This window comes from Grampus griseus, assembly GCF_964374135.1.
Source record: "Grampus griseus genome assembly, chromosome: 6".
Classification (NCBI taxonomy): domain Eukaryota; kingdom Metazoa; phylum Chordata; class Mammalia; order Artiodactyla; family Delphinidae; genus Grampus; species Grampus griseus.
Window position 1 is genome coordinate 68,313,129 of NC_139000.1, and position 24,920 is coordinate 68,338,048.

The 24,920-nt window shown below is 39.9% G+C and overlaps 1 pseudogene across 1 annotated transcript; it reads right to left on the minus strand.

Moving 5' to 3' along the window:
• Window positions 1-4,879: 4,879 nt before the first annotated feature.
• LOC309824154 (putative monooxygenase p33MONOX) lies at window positions 4,880-22,191 on the minus strand (annotated as a pseudogene). Its single transcript has 2 exons — window positions 22,118-22,191; window positions 4,880-5,461 (listed from the first exon to the last, which is right to left on the minus strand). The product of its transcript is annotated as a putative monooxygenase p33MONOX (transcript).
• Window positions 22,192-24,920: the final 2,729 nt, after the last annotated feature.

Below are 24,920 nucleotides of genomic sequence, written 5' to 3' on the forward strand. Positions count from 1 at the left end.
TTCCAATAAAAATGAGGGCAGCCTCCCAGTCTTTGCCTAAACTTGATTCAAATCACATTGACTTATGACTTAGAATGAATTACTTTCACTATATTTTCTTCAGGGACCACTCTGGCTATAATAGAGATAAGAAGCCAAAAAGCTGCTCCTCAAGATTTCTAGTTAGAGAAAGAGGAAAAATTAATCAAAATCAATTCAAGGACAATATTTCCAGCTTCATTGTGTTTCCTGAGGATCAGGTAGAGGTTGAGAGGTGATGGGCCACTAACGAAATGTGGCTAAGGAAAGATGGGGAGGGGGGACTCAGATGTTTAAAATGCTTATTATTTATTCATCGTAAGGTACTATTTTTAGGGTGTGCAAGAATGGACTCCCTGTTTCCATTTAATCAGAGCTTTGGAGGAATCAAATTAAGGAAGATTACTTAGTCGTAAAATGGGTTTTTCTAGACCCAAAGGAACTCCTGTGCAGGTCAGCAGAAGATGGGGGGGGAAAGGAGATATACTGTATTGGCTCACACTAAGAAGAAAGAGATAACAAGATGTGATGAAAATCACAGGCTTTTAAATCTACTGTGGCAGAGACTGTAAGTTGTCTCACCAATCTACGTTAAGTCATTATGAAACTTTATTTCAATAATAGAACCACCTGAGTTTTAGCTGTGCATTGGTCCAGTTGGAGACTACATTTCCCCACCTTCCTTGCAGCTTTGGTGTGACCTCATGATCAAGTCTGGCTAATGAACAGTGTGTAGAAGTGATATGTAACTTCTGGTCATGCCCTTAAAAGGAAGCTGCTTGCTCTCCGCTTTCTCTTTCTCTCTTTCCAAAGACTGGAATGTGGCTATGGTGGTAGGGGTTCATTTTTGACCATGTAGATGAGGGCAATCCCTAGTGGATGGTGAATAGAAAGAAGGCACCTGCATCCTTAGACCACCTCATGGTACAGAACCAGCCCATATCTCTAGACTGCCTGCTTCCTTGGATATTCTCTAGAGAGGTGGTTCAGTGTAGTGCCTTGCTAATCAAAATGTGGTCCTCAGATTGTCAGCAGCACCTAGGAGCTTATTAGAAATGCAGAATCTTGGGCTCCACCTCAGGCCTGCTGAATTATAATCACTTAAAAAAAAAATCTCCTGACAATTTGTATACACATTAAAAGTTGAGAAGCATGGGTATATAGTGGTTAAAAGCATAGATTCTGGAGGCAGTTCCTGAGTTCAAATCCAAATCTGTGACTTAATTAGCTGTGCCACTTGGGGAAAATTACTAAAACTTTCTGTGACTCACATTTCTCATCTGTAAATTGGGGGTATTAATACCTTCCTCATAAGGTTATTGTAAAGATGACATCAGTCGATAATGTAAATAGATTGGTGTAAAGCTATATAAAGACTTACTATTATTACAAAAAGTTAACTTCTGTCTTGTTTAAACATCTGGTCCCTGATAAAGATGTCAAAACAATATCTTAACTTCATCTACTGTTAAAATAATGGATCTGTGTGAAGATTTGGAGAAGGGTAGAAATTGTGTCAATTCTTATAATTGAAACAACCACATATCTTGGCTCTTTCAAGATGATCTTACAAGAAAATTTATTTACATTCAACAAATATTTACTGAGCACCTCCTATGTGTCAGTCATTTTTCTAGGTGCTGGGCATGCTTCAGTGAAGAAACCTGGCAAAAATTCCATCTTCATGAAGACTATATTTTAGTGGAACAGATGGGAGGGCATGGAGATGGCAATTATCTATCAAGTTTGGGTCTCATCAGGTTGTGGTTCAGGTTGTGTTTTTTGATCACTAGTTTGGAAAATTTAAACACCATAAAAAGAGGAAGTGAAAAATACTGAAACCTCCTGGGGCCTATGAAGTTGTGGTTATTACAATATCCATGTAGGGCCAACAAGGTTTTTGCATAGTGGAGAGACTTTGTGACCATAGGAAATCTGTATTCTCCAGCAAAGTCAGAAGACTCTGCTAAGTGTGGAGCTGGGCTGGTGGGTCTCCAGCTAAGTTCCTGACCAGGCTCAGCCATTGCTGAAGAGCAGGCAAAGGCCCCCTCTGTGAGGCATTTGATAATTATCACCAGGAAGTATCACTTCCTCATGGAGACGCTTGACCATAATGGGAACTCATTCATATAACTTTTGGGGAAGTGTCTAAATCTTCCACTCATTTCTTTAAAATTGTGTGGTTTTTCTTAAGGTGTCATTATTCTTTATATATTCTGGATTTTTTTTCAAATTTGTGACTTTTCATTTTCTTGATTGTGTCTTTTGATGGGGAAATATTTTTGAATTTTATCAAGTCCAACTTAACAATTTTTTTTCTTATGACTTGTGTTATTTGTGTGTCCTATATGAGAATTCTTTGCTTAGCCGAATGTCATAAAGATTTTCCCCCTAAATTTTCCTCTAGAATCTTTATAGTTTTAGTTCTTGTATTTAGGTCTGTGACACAGTTTGAGTTAGTTTTTGTATAACGTGTGAGGTAAGGATCAAGGTTCACATTTTTCCCTTACAGATACTCAGTGTCCAGCACAATTTGTAAAAAGTATCCTTTTCCATTGAATCACATTGACTTCCTGATCAACAGTCAATTGACTGTAAATAAAGTTTATTTTTGGATTACAGATTTATATATTCTTTTTTTTTAGATTTATATATTCTTAAACCAATGTCACAGTATTTTGTAGCTTTATGATAAATCTGAAGTTAAGCTGTGTATATCCTCCAACCTTGTTCTTTCACAAAATTGTCTTGACTCCTCTAAGTCCTTTTCCATTTGATAAAAATTTTAGTAATGTTGGGAAAACAGGCATAAACATGGGCTATGCAAGACAAAGGGACGTGTATGTCCCCCTAGGAAGGATTGGAAATTGATTTTGCAACTTCAGCAGGACTGTGCATGTATTAGCCAATAAAACAGCATTTTCTACCAGATTTCCTCATTCTCTCTTATTATGTCTGTTTCTGATTCTAAGAATATTGAAATATTTCCCTGGGCTTTCCAACCCCTTCTCTGGAGGAAGCAATGCAACAGAGTCCTATTTTGGACATAATGTCCATCTCTGGGAATCCTCATTCAGTGAGGAAACCTCTTCTACCTCTTCATATGAGATGCTGAGCTGTTGCCTTTTTGTCAGAGAAGTTCTTTAGCCCACGTCTATAAGAAGCAAAACTTGGAACTAGTAACACAACAATTCCATAAGTTAACTATTACATATTATAAATTAGCAAACTGAAGTGTAAGTAACTCAGTTATTCCCTTTCACCAATTCTAAGACACATACAGCTCCACATTTTGTTATCTCTGAAATAAGGATTTGTCCCATGATTAAGCATAGTTTAATTGACTGCATTGTTTTCTGTGGAGTGATATATTATATGTCTTTATAGTTAATGGTGTTTTAGATTTAAAGATAAAAAGTTCATCTGTTATACGAAGATGATAATCGTGTTGGAGTGATGTGAAGTTTCAACAATAAATATTGTTAGCTTGTAGAAAACATGGTAGAATGAATAAATAAAGAGCTGAAATATGAGAAGAAAGTCTCAGTTTCTCTTCCCTTTTTTTTGAGAAAACAGTAAGGATTTTATTATCAGAACAAGTAAGAGATACAAGCATAACAGAATACATAAATTAATTTTTCTGAATTTTAGACTCTAGGGTCTCTCTATGAAAAGGTCAGTTGCTTATGAGGGCAAGATGCTATTCAAACTATAGGCATTTAAGACAATGTTTAAGACAGGGAGTCTTAACAAGGACATAGTCTTAACAATGAGATACAGTGAGAAACAGAAAGCAATTTTCTTATTTCCTTTCCTTAGTAAGGTGTATATATATATGTATAAAATGTATGAGGCTCATTTTGGGGAAAAAAATGCCTTCATATAGAAAAATCTTAATTTCTTCCATCATCCAGAAAAAAAAGAGTTTCAATCCCCTGGGCCAAACAAAATAGGGTGACACTAATTTCACATGAACCTCAAAACTATAATCTGACTGTAGTTACCATCTTCTTTAGTTTTAAAAAGTTTAGCATCCTTTTATCCATTCCAAACCAGTACACTGAATCTTCTCCCTTACAAGGTTTTTAACCAAATTGGAATTAAATTAATCTCATTTTAAAGTGCAAAAAAGAATATGTAAGACAAGTGCTTGCTCTGTGTGACACACACAAAAAAGCATCCTTCTAACAGCACTGGCCCAAGAGGTACTACAATAAAACTGGCTGCCGGAAAAGGGATCCATTAGGTCGACTAAAAGGGCAGAAAGAGTCCAGTTTCAGCAAAGAAATGCCTGCCAAGTCTGATTTTTAATTGTACCCAAATCTCAATCAGATCTTAGGTGCCCCTAACTGACAAGACCAGAGCACACAGTACCAGCACAGGGTCAAGAGGGCCAAAGTTGTCTAAACTAGTCAGTCAATATCTCTACTCCACTATTTGCCAATGCTTTTTAGGGACATTGCCAGTGGTAATGGAACTGAGGAGCCTGGGTTTTGGAACAACACAAATATTTACCTAATAAGCAATAATCAAAGTGTTTGTTTAGGGTGAATGATATAAAAATAGGTAATGAGTTCTCTCATACATCACTGGTTAATGATTTAGTCTGACTGTAAATTAAAGCAGTATAGAATGGCTTCTTCCATACAATAAAGACAAGCTTTGCACTAGTGTTTCTCAAAAGCCGAATATATCTCCAGCTCTACCTTCAGTTTAACAACTTAAACCCCAAAATACAAAACCTTTCCTATGGTAAGGTAAAAGGGAACAAGACACCCTCTACCCAGTGTCCCTGGAATAGAAAGAGCTCTAGAACTCAGTAGGCATGAGTACATTCAAGTTTGAGATTATGGATCTGCAGTCATTTTTTCTTCCCTTCTATCACTGGGGTGTCCATCTTGGGTGACTTGAATGTTGCTGGATCCTCAGCCATTCAGATGGCCTCGATCTGGATCAGCTCTATTGGAGAGGGCTTCTGGGCTTCTTTGTAGGCCTGGTGGCAAAACTTGAGTCAGACTTCTGGAGTGGTCTTGGCTCAAAGAAGCTCCATTTATCTGAGTTTCTCTCCTTATACCCACTTACAGAATCCATGGCACTGGGCTTGGGCCAGGTAAAGCTGTGGAAGAACAGTAGTGTAACAGCCTCTGGGTTTCCGCTTAGAGAAAGAGTGAGGGGTGCTGTTAGGGTGGGCTGGGTCGATGCAGGCTGCCTCTCTTTTTTTGTTGTCTCTCCACTGTGTAGCTTTAGTTTGTGGCATGCTTTTACCACTTGAATGTACTTGATCTCCCTTGGTGGGAAAGCCCTTGTGGGGTGTGCAGCCGGCACCTCTCAGCCCTGCATGTTGTTCAAAACAGTGAATGCTCTCCTGGGTCTGCTTTGTGATCAGAGAATTCATGATAACATGGGTAGTTCTAGCCTTTACCACTTGTCCACATTGTCAGTGCTATAGGGTCATGGCAGGTGGTGTGCATACTGGCGTCTCCTTAGTCTACTTTGGCAAGGTTCTGCTACTTGTGTCTGGAATCACTGGCTTCCAGGGGATGCTGCCCATAACTGAAGGAAGAGGTAACATGGTGTAGGGCCCTTGAGGGCATTGTCATGGCTGAATAACTGACAGTACATCCTGGTGGGGAGGGACATCTTGCCTAGAGGCCCACTAGGCTCAAGGGCAGGCCTTTGGAGTTCTCTCAAAGCCATTGAAAGACTGGGATCCAGGTGCTTTAACTGCAGAATTCTGGAGCTGAGTCCCTATGACCACAGTGAAATAATGTGACAATCATGCTGACAAATATTCATGAGGGACATTGTCCAGCCACCCAGATTAGTAAAGCTTCCCTGGAAGAGTTTATCCAGAGGTTCTGTTTCTCTGCCACTATGGGGCTGCCTATGACCTGAGTTCCAGAGCTAGAAGGCTTCAAAGACCCATGTCTGTTGGATGTGGTGCAGTTGGAACCAAGCCATGGTGTGCTGGCCACAAAACGTGTTCAGGCCTCGGGCACTGATCGACAAGTGCTGGCTGCCACGAGGCTCAGACTCCGCCATTAACTTTGCTCTTGAAGAGCTAAGTGACATTGGGTAAAACACAGTATCTCAGTTTCCTTGTCTTAGAAAATGAGAATAAAATACCTGCTCTTTCTACTTCACAGGGTTCTTATTACATCAAACAGTCCTTGTTCTCATTGGTTTTATGAGACAGTGTAAGTGTAAGTGTGTGAAGTAAAAGAATGTGTGTGAAAATATTTTTTTAAGTTTTAAGGGGCACACAAATGTAAAAATAACTGCTTATGATTTTAATAGTAAATCCAGGCTAAAATGTCATCATTTTTATGTTCAATTAAAGTCAACCAACATTTCTGAGGCCCTGCTTTTGGACCTGACCCTTTGGGAAGGAGTGTTAAGTTGTACGCACACACCTTAGGTACGGAAAGGCAATTTTCCTTTGGCAAGCTCCCTGCCCCCCAAAGCAAAGATGTGTGGTAAAGAATTAGAAACCATTGTCCTGGGATACTGTGGCTTTTCCTCCTAAGAACCACACTTTGATTCTTGCTAATCCACCTCTCATTAGAAATGTGTATAGGAAAAAAGAGGTGGGTCCCTTAGCTCAGGGCTAGAGGTAATCGGCAGAACACAGGAGAGTCAGTGATGGACGGCAGGGGTAGAAAAGAAAAAGAGGGACCTGGGAATTGGAGAGAAGAAAAGACAATGTACAAAGAAAATTAATCCTCCCAATTGTGGCGTGTGGAGAGAAGGAACCAAGCTATAAAAATGGAAAGTGAGGACCTCAGATTCAGTGTCGATGCCAGGTGGACATGGCTTGAAAAAAAATGAGGCTATTATCACTGAAGTCCATTTGATAGAGCTTATGTGTAAGAGTTAAGCAATGATCACTCTTGTCCAAAATCATAAAATAAGGTGCCAGGGTGATTTGTCACTCTGCTCTTCTAATAAACCCCAACTTTAGGAAGCATCTATAAACTTGGGCCTCACCCTAAAAACTCTTACTATGTCATTGTAGATTAGTCCAGTCTCTGGCACATAGTAGGCATTCAATAAGTGTTTGATGAATAAACCAAAAGATTGCAGACCTACTTAGGTTAATTTATGTTTTCATGGGGTTGGAGGGTTCAAAGCTAGAAAAGAGCACATTTCCCTCCTCATTCTTTTATTTCCTTGAACGTGAGACCCTCAATTAAGACTCCTCCAATCTCCGTACAGGTCTTTCTCCACTTACAATGGGATTATGTCCCAAGAAACTCATCGTAAGTTGAAAATACCGTTAAGTCCCCGAAAATTCACTTAATACAACTAACCTACCGAACATCAGAGCTTAGCCTAGCCTACCTTAAACCTGCTCAGAACACTTATATTAGCCTACCGTTGGGCAAAATCATCTCTCACAAAGCCTATTAATAAAGTGTTGAATGTCTCATGTAATTTACTGGATACTGTACTGAAAGTGAAAACCAGAATTGTTGTATGGGTACAGAATGGTTGTGTTTGGGTTGTTCATCCTCGTGATGGCGTGGTTGACTGGGAGCTGTGGCACTGCCACTGCCCAGCATCACAAGAGTATTGTACTGCATATCGCTACCCCAGGGAAAAGATTAAACTTGAAAGTTCCAAGTATAGTTTCTACTGAATGCATGTTGCTTTCCCACCATCATAAAGTCGAACCATTGTAAGTTGTCAGGGACCGTCTGTAGATAATTTAATAATAGCTGGTACTTATTTAATGGTTGTGTTGGGCACATGTGTGCTTGAGACGTTCACATGATCTCAGTCAATCCTTGCAGCATAAGTGAGCACATAATTATGGTACTTTAAACATGGAGAAAGTAAAATTCAGGGAGGCTGCCTTTAGACAGGGTAAGTAACTTGGCAAAAGTCACACAGCTAGTAAGTTGCATATGGGTTTCTGTAATTATTTTAGTAGAAAGGGCACTAGGAATTGGATCTTTATAACCACATTTGTTTAAGTGGTTAGAGCCAGAAGAAAGTGTGTACAATGAAGGTAAGGTATCATTAATACCTGAGCACTGTTGGCAGTGACCTTAAGAACAGATGGAATGGCTAGGGCAGAGGCTTTCAAATGCTTCTGATGGCAACCAAAGTAAGAAATGCATTTTAAATTCTAACACATACACACACACGTGCGTGTGCACACACACACAGTCACACATACCTATATACATAACTGAAGTAAAATTTTAAGCAGTGCTTACCATCACTATGTGCGATGCATACTAATTTTTTCTGTTCACTTTTCTTCTCTTTCCTTCCCTTCTCTTACATTCTATTCTACTCCAGTGTTTTACATGCTGGTTGGGACACACTTACTTGACTTCACTATACACTAATAGATTATGATCTGCAGTTTGAAAACCCCTGAGCTAGAAAACAATAGAGGTGGTAGAAGGAGCATGGACCTTTGATTCAGACAGTTGTGGGGATTGAATCCTGGGCTGCTATTATATTAACTGTGCGGGCTAAAGCAAGCAACATCTTCTTTTGAGCTTTTGTTTCTCATCCATAAAAGGGGGATAATGATACCTACTTCAAAGCGTTATAGAGAAGAATGAGCAATGAATATAGGCATCCACCCTAGCACGTAGCTTGTCTCCCAGAAGGACGGTGACAGCCATGTACTGATGCATTTAAGAATGTAGAGTGCTCGTCCTGGCACCAGCTAGCTGTGTGAGTTTACGTAAGTAATTTCTTTAAGCTTCTCTCTAAGTCATGTAATTCCTCTAAGCTTCAGTTTACTCATCTGTAAAAAATGGGAGAAATAGTAGTACCTACCCCATAGGATTGTTTAAGAATTAAATGTGATAACACATGGAAAACCCTTAGCACAGCACCTGGTGCTTAGTATGTGCTCAATAAACTATTATTGGCTATATTAGCTGTTGAACAAATATATCTGTTATTACTGTCCAACCACTTAAGGCTAGCCTGAACTCCCCAGGCTAGGTTACAATATCTATTCTGATGATACAAACTCAGGATTGTGTGTGTGCATGTGCACATGTGTATGTGTATGTGTGAAATTGGAATTGCTGTTAACTTTGTTCACCAGTATTTTCTAGAGGCCAAAACAAACTTGGCTGCAGCAGTGGAAATCATTTTAGTAAAGCAAGGTTAGTTCCAAATTGGATTCCCTCTCCTTGTTCTTCTTAAGTATTTCTACAAAATCCAATCTTTGGCTTGACATTAAAGGCTTATTTTCAGTGAGCAGACTGCACACACCAAAAAAAAAAAAAAGAATTAAAGAAAAAGAGAGAAAAGAACATGACTGTACACACTAAGTAGTGGGAAATGAGTTGAATTCTTCTGAGGTCAGTTAAGGAACTCTGTGGCATGACCCCTGCCCAAAGCCTTACTCCTTCCCACCTGTGAGGCAGCCTCATGGGATTCATGCTCTGTGTAATCCCCTCCTCCTGTTGGGCTGGACCTAGTGACTCACTTCTAACTAAGAGGAAAAGGTGGAAAACAGTGTACGACTCAGAGATTAGGTCATAGGAAGCAGTGTGGTATTGCCTCCCTCTCTTCTGGATTCCTTGCTCTGGGAGAAGCCAGCTGCCATGTTGTGCCCCATGGAAAGGTGCATGTGATGAAGAGGTGAAGCCTCCCACCAATACTCATGTGAGTGAGGTTGGAAGCTGATCCTGCAGCCCCTTCAAAGACTACAGCCCCAGCCAATAGTTTGTGACTTCACCAGAGACCCTGAGCCAGAACGATTCACACAGGTGCTCCCAGATTCAGGGCTCTCAGAACCTGTGAAATAATAACTGTTTTTTCAAGTTGCTAAGCTTTGGAGATGATTTGTTGTATAGTAATAGTGACTGCACTACCCTTGAATCCCACTTCACAGCATCTCTGTGTTCCATCAGGCAGTTCATTATTCATTCAACAATTCCCTCATTCATTCCATGAACTTTTATGAATTGTTCACCATGTGTCAGGCAGTGTAACGACCTTCAGATCCTAACTTGAAGGAGATTACAGTCCAGTGGTGGAAATAAGCAGACTAAAAATTAAAAGGTGAGCTGCATGCTAAATGCCACCATGTGGTTTTGTTTTGAGGGCTTTGGGAACTCAGAGGAGGAAATGAGAACTTCCAGCCTGGCCAGATGAGAGAGGGATGAAAGGGAGGGGATGGCACTTAAGCCTTCATACTAAGGTGTGATGGCTTTGTAATGAGTCACCTTGTCTAGGCTGACTACATTTCCCAGAATTCCTTTTCTTCTACATTTCTGTTTAGAGTGGGCCACAAAGGAGATTCTTGCCGCAGGCAGAAGAGAAGCAGCAGCCAATTTGTGGTGCACACATGTTGATGCTAATCTGCTAACTCACCTTGTTAGTGTGAAGCAGCAGCCAGGCCTGCAATTTCTCTACCTTCCCTTGCGCCTTCCTTCAGCTTTTCTGACTTCTGGGTTCAGAGTGTATGTTTAGCTCTGTGATAAAGAGCTTTTGCTTCTGAAGGACACTTTCATCACCAAAGTGAAAAGCAAGACCAGACAAGGCTTCAGCCCTTCTTTGTTTCTGGGATGCCAGCCTTCCTGACTGCCTGGAGCACCAGCCTCAGATATGGAGACAAGAGCCTTACAGATACTGCTCTACCACCTCCCACAATTGTGTAGTCCAGTTCCCTGTGACAGACATGAGAGAAAATATGAACAGGTGAAATGAAAAAAAGCATTCGAAGCAGAGGGAATAGCATGAACAAAAACATGGAAGGGAACAGTAGGAGTAATACTTAACCACTGGCATGCCATTGCTACTGACCAATCAGAACAAACTCTGGCTCCAGCACTGACCAATCAGAATGAAGCAGGGTCCTCAAGGGCCCTGATTGTGTCCCCTTCAATTACTGGATTATGGAGACTATCTGAGAAGTCTGGGTGGCTCTTGTGGTTAAGGCATTTGGAGGATCTATCAGAGATGTGGCTATTTACCAATTGGAACAGAAATGTTTTAATATTTTAACAACTGGTACTATTATACTAGTGCATTCTAGCTGTATGGCAGCTCTGAAAAAACATGTGAGGCATATGTGATGAGGAATGAGTTTTTAATGTGACTGGAACATTGGCTGGCTTGGTGTGTGGCTGTAGTTTTAAACCCCAGTTACTCAAGTCAATGGAATTGACGAAACTGATTTAACCTGCTGTATCTTATGTGGCCATAGTCATAGTAGCTATTAAAACTGTTCTGTGGATAAATTGAATTTAATCCAATTACAGAAGACCAGGACCCTATCCCTTCACTGAGTGAGGGTTCAGAGAACAGGAATTTTAAGCTCCCTTCTGCCGTTGACACACTGTACGCCGGACAAGTCACTTAACACAACCTATCCTGGAGCCAGAAAGCAGTGACTTCACTTGGCCTTTCTTCTCTGTAATTTTCTGGGGATCTGAAAGGCTTTTCCATTCTTGAAAACTATAGCCATTATGCCCTTCAACTTTGGAGTAAAGATGAATTTAACCCAAGAAGCTTGCTCTGTATTTCACTGCCTCATCACCAGAATTTTAGTCTGGCAATTACTTCGTATGAGTTGATCCATTATTGTCCTGCTCTCTCTAGAGAGCATCACAACTGTGTAGTTTATCCCTCCTTTTGATTGATCTCTCAGCAAATCACTTGCCAGGTATTCCTTTTATACCCTGTAATGTCCCCTGGTACTTAGAATTCTCTGTACAGCAGGTGCCTAATATCAATACTTATTTCATATATCACTTTGGTAAATTTTCCATCTCCAAATGGAAGTCAAACAGGACATTCTAAACTAAAATATTTAAGGGTTTTGGATTGTGTATAGCTCTGTATTGTCTCTGCTAGCATGAATAATTAAGGATAGATTTGGACCCCTGTGTGTGCATGCCCATAATAATATATGTGAGCATATAATAATGGTGTATAAATTAAATCTTTTTGCTTCCAATGAAAAGGCAGCCTTGTTCAATGATGAGTAAGTATGAATACAAAGAGCACTTCAGCATACTTAGAGCCACTGATGTCTCTTAGATAAGATCAAACTACCAGAAATTAGTATTTGTCATTAAAAGAAATTCAAATCATAAACAGAAAAAATAATACAGTCAACCCTGAGATACTTTCAATATTCTTCTAGGGCAGTTGGGCTTAATTTGCACACAGCTAAGCCCATCCTTACTAATAAACATGTCACCATTGAACTCATTGTCCTTTTGGGAAATGAGAAATACAAGTTGAATGTTTATAGGGAAAAATAAACACAGGAAAATATTGGTCTATGGTTAAAAACAAACTTTGAAATCCAAACAAAAAAGTGGATATGCCGACTAACAAAATGGTAGTGTCTGAATGCAATTGCTGAGAATTTGGGATTTTGAATACAAATTCTTTCCTCTCAAGCAATTGAATTAGTAGAAGAAATTAAAAATGAACAGAAATGACTACAAACAAAAGTCTTATGGCTTTTACAATTACTACAAAGCAAATTTTCCTTCTTAACCGTGGAAAATTGTTCAGAAAATGATGAGGTAGGTTTCTGAGCTTTTCTACTTGTCTTGTTTTCATGTTTAGCAAATATACATTTAATTATATTTGAATATACTTACTGCAACTATAGGTGAAAAAAATGAACACGTTCATTTAGCATGACCTTATGAAGTGTACAAAGCAAAGGAGAATGAGAATTTTTTTTCTCTCCATTCTGTTTCCCGGGAATAAATCATAAGTTGTTCACTGTTATTGAACCGTTTTTCAATAGTTCACCTCCCAGCATTAGCATGAATAAATTTCTCCTCTCAGTATAGAAAGCAATTCACCGTTTCCTTTCTCTCTCTTAACCACATCCAATCCTTCAAGTTCACTTGTTCTCTTACACATAGGTGTATATAGTTCTTAATTCTTAGCAGACTTCTCATTCCCCAGTAGAAAGAAAGTCTCATCTATGCCAGTGCTCTTTAGTCAGAATTGGTCTTCTGAGTCCATATTTTGCTCCCTGTCAGTTCCTTTCATGAAGAGCATCACAGAAGCTTTATTCATTAGCATTCTGAGTGGTTTCTCTACTGTGAGGGTAGTTCTAATGTGATTTATATTTAGTTCTTCCCATGCTTCTAGTTCCTTACATCAAGCCCTCCTATTAGCGGTGAGATGAGTGAGCAAATTGGAAAAGGTTTTGAACCCTTGGTGAATTTCATCCTAAAATATACCAGAATGCTATAATCTGTATGCAATCTTCATTAAGAACTCCCACCACCTGCTTGCTGAAGCCACAGCACAGCTCCACTCATAATCACCATGCAGGGGGCAGCATTAGTTAACGTCATTAGACAAATGTTGATCTTCTTTTGCATGTTCATTAGCACCAGGTGGGAAGAAACTGCTAGATACAGGCAGGGAACTTTTGAGGATGATTCAGGATTATGCATCATTTAATTATCTAACTTTATGAGCATCCTTAAAAAACCAAAGAGGCTAACAAAGAATTAATTTTCTGTTTTTGTTGTTGTTTTCAGATACCTCAGGGTCAGTGTCAGTTTCCAGCCTCACTAAAGAAAGTAGAGGATGATCTTTACTAGTGTGGCATTGGGCAAGTCACTTAACCTCTCTGTGTCTCATATTCCTCATCTATAAAATAGTAATTTTATCTGTCTCATAGGGTTGGTATGAGGATTAAATGTGTTAACACAGATAAAAGCATTTTGAATAGCACCTGGTTAGGTGCAGTTATCATCATCACCATAACCTTTTGCTAACTCTTCTTTAACATTGTTCATCTAAACACTGGGGAGCCCACAGTGCCCAAAATAGAATCACAGAGAACGATTTGACTCTGAAGCACAGCGGCTTCTCTTGTTCTTTTCTTTTTAAACCTACATTCTTGGAGCACTTCCTAAGTGCCAGTCATTACGCTAAGCTCTTTGCAAACATTTTCTCATGCAAACCTCACAACAAGCCTAATAGGATAGACACTATTATAATTTCCATTTTATAGATTAGGAAATTGTAGTTTGGAGAAGTTAATTTGCTTATAGAATTAAGATCTGCAGAATCTAAGAAGTGGGTGGACTTATTTCATATTAACCTTAAGGTGTTGTATTCACCTTAAGACTAACTGTGATAAAGTTTTTAGAGCTAAAAGGACCTTTACACTTACATAATCCATATGAAGGAGTTATGGCTCAGAAGTTAACAACTTAAGCCAGGATCACACAGCCAGTTGTGACCAGCCAGGACCAGAATATTTGCAGGAATACCTGTCTCTACAATGCACTGCTTTTTATTTTAATATTATTTTACATAATTAATAGATCTCTTTAAGTGTGAAAATACTTAATCTATGCATTACTTTCAGGGCATGAGTTTCTTCAGCAAGGAAATCATATGCTTAAATGGAAAATTAATTGAAGGGAAGAATACTTCCGTTAGGTTTTTTACTTAATTTAAAATTAAACACAATTGCTTTAAGTGAGCAACATCTTAAAAGATGGTGTTAAAATCATACCCCAGAAGCCAAAAATATGATAATAAAAGGTTTACAGTGCCTGTGTTACCAGACAGTCTGCAATCCCATTTTCTCTCCAATGTTTATAACTAGCATGGAACTGAGAGAATTAAGAACAGTCTTCTTTCAGCTTCTCTACGACTTCTGTTTTAAACCTGAATTTCTTAAGGCAGGGGAGAAAAGGGAATTCCCTGTTTCTGCATCCGCCACCCCCATTGCTCTCAACACACACGCGCGTGCACACACACACACACACACACAACTACTTTTCCCAGAATGAAATCTACTTTTTTTCATCTATTCTTTCTCGCAGCCTGCACTCCCTCCCCCAAATCTCTCCCTCCAAACCTAAATTTCAGAATTTGACTCAGTGACATTCTGTCAAGATCAAAGTCAAATGATAATTTCCATGAAAATCAAAGTAATTTCAGTCTCCCTCTCTCCCTGAAAGCCTGGGTCTCATGCCAGTGAAACACTATAAACATTCCACATTTCCCCTTCTCCTCAGGACCAAACCCCATGCTCCCTCTTTTTTTTTCTGGCATCTCTTCTCTTCAAGTGCATTACTGCTTTTCTGCAGAAATGAATTTGAAGCTGAACATTTCTGCAAACAAGATTTAGCTACTTTTAGTCTGTCTCTGGCTCTCTCTCTCTCTGGGGTAAGCAGTGGCTGTGAGGCTTGAGGCTGAGGTGAGAATAAAGGACCAAGAAGGGGCAGGGGAGAAAGTTAGAAGATGGAGTGCTGGTGGTGGTGGTGGTGGGAGGATGGTGGGAGATGAAGTGGGGATATAGGAAATTGGTATTTAGTGACTTTCTGTATGTCAGGTATCACTGTAGGTATAAGAAAAAATTTTTATTTTACATATGAGTAGCCTCAAACTCATGGAAATCGTTTCAAATTTTCATTGTCAAAGAGCTTATAAAGGGCCTAGTTAAAATACTAACCCTTTGCTGTCTGACCCCAGAGTCCAGGTTTTGTACAGAAGTATGAGGTCAGTGGCATAAATATGGGGAGGACTGGGAGGGACTCTACGCCACACCGTGACCCCACCATTACACACTGCTGGTGACTTCCTTCACACGTCTTTATGGTGAATTATCCAGCTGACCTTGTATATAACAAAGGGACCAAAAGCACCTGCAAACTAGAGTTTGGACAAGGACCTTACCCTCTCTCATTGCCTCACCCTCCCTCCGTGCACAATCATGTATATGCTTAAGTAGCTCCTTGTGCAGGGGGGCAGAGGAAGTTCTGATTTTGATCTTAAAGTGGAAGGGGACCCTTTCTGAAATCACTGATGCGTTCCAGGAACCCTCCCACAAAGTCATTGACTGGAGGAGTGACTTCATATTTCCCTTTGACCAAGATGTTACCTGGGAAGTTTCGTGCATATGAAAATCATTTTCCCCCTCAAGAAATGGAATAGTAATTTCTCCACTTAGTTAGGAAACACTCTCAGAAAGGAAAAATGCAGTATTTTTTTTTATTTGAGAGGAAAATATCAAATTCCTAACATAGGAAATCTCCCTAGAGTCTACCTTCAGTAGGAAAGCTCATTTTGTATTTTGCAAGTTTTATGAGAAAAGCATTCAGCTCTAATAAGTAGCTATTTGAGTATTATTCCTTGTGTGTTAAATTCATTTGTTGAGACTAACATAATACCACGGGATGGAGACTGGTCCCAGCAGGAGTTATAAGTCATCCTGGGGATTATGACATGAAATGTTCAGATATCCATTATTAAAAATGAATCTGTTTTCTTTTGCTACTTTTCTTCCTAGTGGGGAAAAGAAAGAAAAGGAAAAGTACCATATAGATTCCACTAAAACAAACAAATAAACCAAATCCTAGAGTGTATATTCAATAAAATCTTGGCTTGACATAAGGTCCTGATTTGGTAATATGAGTCGGCAAGTGGTTTTCCTGATCTAATTGGATAGGAATATAAGGAAATAGAAGTCAGAATTAACATTTAATGAGCACACTACCCATGCCTGTTGCCATGTAACTTTACAACACTTGCTGTCCCACTCCTATTCTGAGCTCAGCCTTGTGACTTGCTTTGGCCGATGGAATGTTAACAAATGTGATGCAAGCAGAAACCCAAAAGGTGCTTGAGTTTCCACTTGTTCTTGTACCCTGCCATCGCCATGAGAACATGTCTGTGTTAGCCTGATGGAGGATGAGAGACACACAGAACAGAGTGAAGTCATGCCAGTCACCCCAGCTGAGACAATCTAGATTAGTCAACACCCAGGCAATCCATGAACATATAAGCAAGTCCAAGACCAAAAGAACTGCTTAGCTGAGCCAAGATCAGCAAAGCTTCTGAGCACACCTCCCAGATGCATGAGTAATACATGTTTATTGTGTGGTTTGTGGTGGTTTGTTATGTAGTATTATTGTGGCACTAGATAATCGATAGAAAACGTACAGTGAGGAAATGGTTTCTGGATATCAAAACACATTGTAATTGTGTTGCATGTTATGTGCAAGTGACAGTAGGGACTTGTGTTAAGGTTGACTGTAGCCCTGTGTGAATGAGCCACATCCAGGTAAGTAGCGGAAGGGGTCTCACTTAAAAGATGAGATCATTTTTGCACCATTTGCTCAGGGAAAAGGAGTCTCTCTCCAGGTGGAAATTAAGATTAAGGATTATAGTCAGGTGGGTGTTATGATAGGATCTCTCTTAGGCAGGAGCTTTTGTCTAGGAGGGTGTTTCTCTATGGTCCATTCAGAATGACTTTAGCTGTGCAGGTATTGACCAGGTGAGAATTGATGGACCCAGGTGTTTCCATGTGACCATGATGATGATGATGATGATGGCAGCTGACTCTTACTGAGCAGGTTGCTTATTATGTCCCAGGTGCTATACTCAGCCCTTGATATATATTAGCTCATTTAATCTTTATAACAATCCTATCAGATAGGTATTACTTTTTCCCCCATTTTATACAGGAGGAAACTGAAGCCCAGAGCTCTTAAGTGACTTCCCAGAGACAAATAAGAATGAAAGAATAGGGCTTCCCTGGTGGCGCAGTGGTTGAGAGTCCGCCTGCGGATGCAGGGGACCCGGGTTCGTGCCCCGGTCTGGGAAGATCCCACATGCCGTGGAGCGGCTGGGCCCGTGAGCCATGGCCGCTGAGCCTGCGCGTCCGGAGCCTGTGCTCCGCAACAGGAGAGGCCACAACAGTGAGAGGCCCACGTACCGCAAAAAAAAAAAAAAAAAGAATGAAGAATAGAGCTGGGTGGTCACAAATCTGGCTCAAGAACCTCTATGCTAAAGGGCTTATGGAACCAAATAGACAAGTTGAGTTGGGACCAGAACTTTATACTTTGTAAACTGGGCTGTTTATATTCCTTGTATGTAGTTTCTGACTCTGCATGGGAACAAATTTCATCCCACATGAGACCAATATCATGGTGGCAACAGGAAGAGAATAGACAGAGCTAGAGTTGGGAGTGAGAGCAAGAGAAAGAACAAGAAGAAAACCTCGATGGGAAGGTGAAGTTGGGGGACAAGGTCAAGTGCCTTCAGTCAGGGGCTTACCTCACTCACTTTCCCTGGGAGATTCTCTACCTGGTGCTGTTTCCTTAGAGGTTCTGGGTTTAATTTTATTGAAGAAAGTGGAATTTCCTTATGTTTTGTAAGTGCCAGGCACTTTTCTAAGCATTTCACATACATTATGCATTGAATTTTAACAACCACCCTCCAATGATTAAAGATATTTTTAGCCTTAGTTTCAAAGATCCGTGCTATTCAAAATGCAGTTCCTGGACTGGGTGGCAGGCAGTGAGCTCTTTCTTTCCAGTCCACAGTGAGATGAGACACTGACAGCAGGTGTCTAGAGACTTTTAACAATTAGAGTAATTTTTTGACTGTTAAATCTAATCATCTAAAAAGAGCGTATATTTTATGTCTATGCTTTTTATTTTCCTGGTAATTAATTTCAATGAATTTTACATTAGTATTCTTCCTCAAATGGATTGGAAATTTAAGAAATATGGTTTAAGAAACATGTCTAGATAATAGAACTGAGGCTCAGAGAAATGGAGTAACTTGCCGCAGTTTTAGTCATTAAGAGGCAGGGCAAGACTCAAACTCAAGTCCTAATCCAATGCCCATCAACTCACTTTATTTTTATTAAAATTAACATCCAACTTGACTAAGAACTGTGCCTGCCCATACCTGCCTATTTAAACAATGACACTAAGCTTGATTTTGCAAGGCTGAGAGGAGGGTGGTAGGCACTGGGCCTTTCTATTGCTGGTCAGTCGAGTCATTCCAGAGCATAGAAATTGGACTTGAGAGCTGGACTTTATCAAAATGATGCTACCCATGTGTTCATGTAGTAGACACACAGCCATGGCATGATTCATGTAGAATCTCTTGGAAATAACAGCAAAGCTTTCTCCTTTGCTCCTTCTGTGACTCCCTAAAGGAGAAAAATAGGAAATACATAAAATTCTCATTTAAGAAAAATTGTCTAACAGACCCTACATTTAGTGAAGCAGTTCATTTTGTGTTTTAAAATTCAAAGGAATTTCTTCCTATCATCTGTTAAAAATACAGTTGTGTAGTGATTACCACGAAAAGTAGTAGATAGACATGGGCTTTGGAGCAAAAGACACATTAGACTGGGGTCCTGCCTTTGCCATTGTCTTACTCTGCAATCTTGGCATCATGCTAACATTTCTGAACTTATTTTCTCATTTGTAAAATATGAATAATTCATACCTCATAGGATTTTGGGATAATTTAATAAGGTAACTTATGTAAACTGCTCTCATCAAGTCTGAAGTAGGAGGATAATTACATCAGATGCCCCCAAACCAAATCCATTTAACCAGCTTGTTTGAGATCCTTTCAAATGCTGTGGCTGTACAACCTCTTAATAATTAAAAGTTTTTTTTTCTTTTTTTTTTTTTAATTAGTTACTCAGCAAGTAGGGTTTTTTGGTCAAGGAATGAAACAAGGTCATTTGACTCAATTGTAAAAATTGAATTAACTGAATGATTTGCATGTTTTGTTTCCGTACACAGAGTCTAATAATTCAGGATGATATTCTGGTCTATTGCACATTGAAAAGTGATTTCATTGAGTCTGTGATGTACTCACTTTCATAGATTACTGATAATCTTATCTCATAAGGATGTTGGGAGAGTCAACTAGATTATGTAATATATACGTGGTACATGATAAGCACTGAATAAATATATTTCCCCCGTATTCTGCTTTATTTATAAGTGCTACTGTTTATAGGTCAATGCCACTCTATAGCGTTTGATTATATATAATCAAATAGTACTTTTCTTTTAATTTAAGACTTAACAGGATGAAATTATTTGTACTTAGAAGGTAGAGATATGGGCACCTGTGATTTAAAGCCATTATGAATTTGCCTTGAAACGCTATGGTGAAATTTCTCCAAATGAATGATAATCAAATCTCTATGATAAATGATTCCCAAGGTCTGCACTCCCAACTAGTTTATGAAGCAGCATTGAGCCTTTGGCATTTCCTCAGTAATTTGTCCCTAAATTGTGTCAACAAGTGCTTGTGTACTTTTTAGAGTTTTACCTGTTTTTGCCTTTAACCATTCCAATATCCATTTCTGAGCAAGACACAAACCTGTGCTTTAAACTGTTAATTGATTTTCCTTGCAACATCCCATGGGTCTGAAGTCAAAAGCCTCTTTCAGGAGCTCATTATAGGCAACATTGGAAACTGTTTCCGAAACTAAACCATATAGGATTAGTTAGAAAACCACCTGGAAATATTGGATAACTTTATTTCTATCACCCGGCTGTCACTTTGGTTGAATCCACAGCTTTTAGATCCTTCCAGAGAACACAAAATAACCAGCTCACAGGATTATTTAAGCATTAGATGAGGTATATAAGAGTACTTTCCAAATTATTAACAATATACAAAGGCTATACCAAGGTCAGATATTGTTATTTTATAGAATGTTTTTGCTTCTCTGTGGTTCCTTCATGGTCACAAGATGGCTGCCATAGCCGAATGTCACATACTTATATGACAGTGTTCCAAGCAGGAAGGTTTTCTCAAAGTTTTATCAGGCAGGAAAATCTTTCCCAGAAGTCCCCACTCCAGCAGACTGCTCTTAAGTTTTCATTGGGCAAAACTAGGTCACACATTCATCCCTAAGGGAGGATAATAGAATTATCCATCCCAGGCAAGGGGAAACGGGATTACCAAGATTGATTTAGGCCAAAATGACACAAAGGGTCTGATTTAAAGGTCTTTGATATCCAGCCTCCAGTCCCAAGATCCTAGCATAGCTGTTCTGGGCTCCCTTACTTCTTGGCTCCTAGTCAGCTTTCATACAGACACTTCTCTCATCTAACCACTTCTTGGACATCTTGACTGTGCAATCTGATATTCCTTCTTAAAGTGTACTTAGCATTTCCATGAAGGAAGTATGGCAAAAAAAATCCTCCAAGTGTGCCTGAACTATACTACATGCATTCTTCCATGTTTGTCTCCTTCTCTGTACCTCTTGTCCATCCATGGTAATGTGGAATTGGAGGGGAATAGTGAGCTTGGAATCAGATGGACCTGAGTATGGCTCCATCACATCTTAGCTAAGTCATAGAACATTTTTGGAACTTCATTTCCTCATCTATAAAGAAATGATAAAAATACCTCCTCATAGGATGGAAAATACCTGGCATATGGTAGGGAACCAAAAGAGGTGACCCGTTTCTTTGTTATTTTCATTGTCAAGCCACACATCAGTTCCTGTGATTGCTCTGTATCCAAGATGGGTTCCAACTCTTCACCTTGCTCACTGTGTTGGAGACCTGGTTTTTGATGGCTTATTCTGGCTTTAACACTGTTCTCCTTCAAGACATGCTCATTGCTTCTAATATTCTGCTTTTTGTCTATTGATTCCAGCCCAACTCTGGATAAAAGATGCTCAGACCCCTGTGCTGCAGTCTGAAAGACACAGCAATAAAAAATTTCATCTTCTTGTGAAGATGAATAAAATAAGACAAATGCAATGAACATATGAGAAAGTGCCATCAGGGACAGCAAAGCCCAGTTGCAGTCATAAACAAAGGCTGGACAGGTGGCTAATTGCAATGGGTAAGGTAGGCTCTGGCAACATGAATAGCTACAAGGACAGTAAAACTTCACAGGACTGTGTTCACATAGGGTATGGTAAAAGAAGCAACAGAAACAGATCAGGAAAAGACAACAGATCAAAAGAGAAAGGGACCTGGGCATGACCCAAGCCATTCGGATAAATGAAGTGTTGAGAAAAGACCTGGAAGCCCAAAAGACCCATTTCTGTAGATTTCCTTTAAACCATAATGAAACACGTAGAATTAGCTATATTTGTTTAATTTGGGTACATAGTAAACTTAGGTTTTAAACTTTTTCATGGTGTGTGTGTTGTTACGCCAAGAATTTATTTTCATTTCATTTTTAGATATACACGTGTAGACCCTCAAAAGAAGCCGAGTAACATCTAGTACAGTTCAGTCTGGCTCTAACCACTGATTATCCCTAACTGGTTTCACTTGCACTCTTAGCCACACAGGGCTGGGGTGCGGTGAAATGTCTCACAAATATTTACCTGCTCTCACCTGTTGTTGAGACCATGGGTTCAGCATTTAACCTAGGAGCAGAAGCAGAAGACAGATTGGCCATTGTCGTCAGGTCCTTTTTGTTGGCACTCTAGACTGCTTGGAAACTACACACTGCCCCACACGAGTTGTTGAGTATGTACTCAACACCTGACCTCAGCTAATCTGATGACTGGTTTCCTGACCCTCTTCTTTGCCCTGGCATTTATGTTGTTGAAGAGTAACATTTGTTTTGATTGCCAGCCAGGGTCTCCTATCTCCCCACCTTACCATTTCTGGGGAGATCTGCATCTTACAGTCTTAAGTGGCAACATTTCTTCGTACCAGTTATGCAGTCCTCTTTCCTCTAGTCACCAGATTGCTCAGTCCTGCCCTCCTCACTGGCTTCTGGCCTCTTCCCAACAGAATCAATCCTCTGTGGATCTCTGCCCTGAGTCCCAGTCTCATTCCCAGTTTCAAACTCTAAATTTGACCTGCTGTTCCCTCAGTTCCAGTGCCTCCCCAGAATAAGCTGTTTTGGTACAGCCTCCTCTTAGCAATTGTAAGAAAACACAGTGGAAGAGAAACATGCATCTCACGAGCACCTTCCCACTTTCTTGGGCTCCATAGACCTTAAAGGAAGGGCCCAACACTAAGATGGTGAGGGCAAAGCCTGGTACCCAGTGTTTACCTAGAAAACACATCCCTTTTTCTGTCAGTGGTATACTCATCTCTCCCTAACTTTTAAGGCAAGTATAACTCCTAGATCAGAACATCAATTTCGTTTCCAAAGAATCCAAGAGAAGTAGCTTTAATTTCATCAAATCTAAATGATAACAATAAGAGCAAACTTTCATTGAGTGCTTAACTGTGTTACCTCATATACTCCTCTCACCAACCCCCTGAGGTATCATTCTGATCATCCCCACTTTACAGATGAGAAGACTGGGAAACAGAGAGGCAAAGTAACTTTGCCAAGATTACACAGCAAATAATTGCCAGACAGGATTCAAAGTTGTACATTCTGCAGAGTCTGAGCTCTTAACCATTATGGAATGTGCTTCCAGATCTTTGATATTATACTTGGTATAAATATATAATTAAACAAATCATAGAGGATATGAAAATTGTGGATTTTGGCAGGGATTTTTCTTTAAAAGTTGGGAGATTTAAAAAAATTTTTTTGCATGTGAAAATAAGTAATTTATCCTTTAATCAAAAGGAAGATAGGGGCTTCCCTGGTGGCGCAGTGGTTGAGAGTCCGCCTGCCGATGCAGGGGTTACAGGTTCGTGCCCCGGTCCGGGAAGATCCCACATGCCGCGGGGCGGCTGGGCCCGTGAGCCATGGCCGCTGAGCCTGCGCGTCCGGAGCCTGTGCTCCGCAACGGGAGAGGCCACAACAGTGAGAGGCCCACATACCGCAAAAAAAAAAAAAAAAAGGAAGATACATGGAGACACGTGATTAATGCTTTGAGAAAGCATTCAGCCATGTATATAGCCTAAAGTGTAAAGTCATTTATATAGCCTGAATGGTTCCAGACATACTGGTGCTTTGGTTGCCTTCATACCACCAGCCCTCCAAGTGGGCATGTGTGACTGTCCCCTTGGTGGCCTTTTGATGTCAGCGGGCTGAAAAAACTGCCAGATCGTGCTAAGTGCCTCCATTTTCAAACATGCAGAGGCTTGTAGCTTAATTATGCCTGTGCAGAACGATGATTACTGCATCTTTTTCCAATCACCTTTCTCCATGCTCCCACACCTCAGACCACCCTGCTTCTTTATTCTTTATCCTGTAAATACTCGGAGCCCCTTACCTTTGGGGAGGCAGATCTGAGACTTGTTTTCCCATCTCCTCACTTGGCTGCCTTGTGGATAAACCCTCTCTTTGCTGCAAACCTCAGCATCTCAGCATTTTGGCTTGCTGCAAGTTGGGCAAAACAAACCTGGTTTGGTAACACTTGAATACACCATCTTAACCAAATGATGAAAGTTAATATCACCAAAATTGGGACCAACCCATATCATGTACTTCCCAATATGATGCACTGAGAAAGAGACACTATTAACTCAATACTGTTCCTGCCCAAAATGCATAACCTGAATTAATCCCTGAAGAAACATCAGACAAACCCAAATTGAGGGACATTCCACAAAAATATTGACCTGTACTCTTCAGAAACTTCAATGTCATGAAGGCAAAAGAAAGACTAAGAAACTGTTCCAGATTAAAGGACTCTAAAGAAAAATGCAAGATAAGAGTAAAGAGTGGTCCTGGATTAAATCATGGACTAGAGGAAAATGTTGAAAATAAAGGGAAATATTGGAAATTTGAATGAAGTTGGAACATAAACCGTATTAGAGAACAGTCAACTTAGAGAAAAATGCACAACATAAACATTTTGAGTTTGTTTTATTTAGGGAATTGCTGAGGACTATAGCCTGGGAAACAGCCTCTCAGTGGCTCTGAGGGAACTGCTCTGAAAAGGTAGGAAAGAAGCCAGTTTACATATAATTTTTTTGGCTAGGGAATACATGCAGTCAAGCATACATCTTGGTAAAAGATTACTGCTAATCACAAATAACAGATAAATCAAGTTAATAATTTTAGTGCTTTTCTATGCACAGGAAAATGCAAGAATCTGGGGTCATTGAAATTCTTCTTAAGATATACATCTAACTATCTAAGGGCATGTTTACCCAAAGCACAGAGCGCCACATCCTGTTTTTCATCCCAAATTCCTCTCAGGTTCCACTGTCGGGGCAATTGCTGTGGGTACGTAGAACAGGGTGGTGAGCAATGCTCTTTCTTTTTCT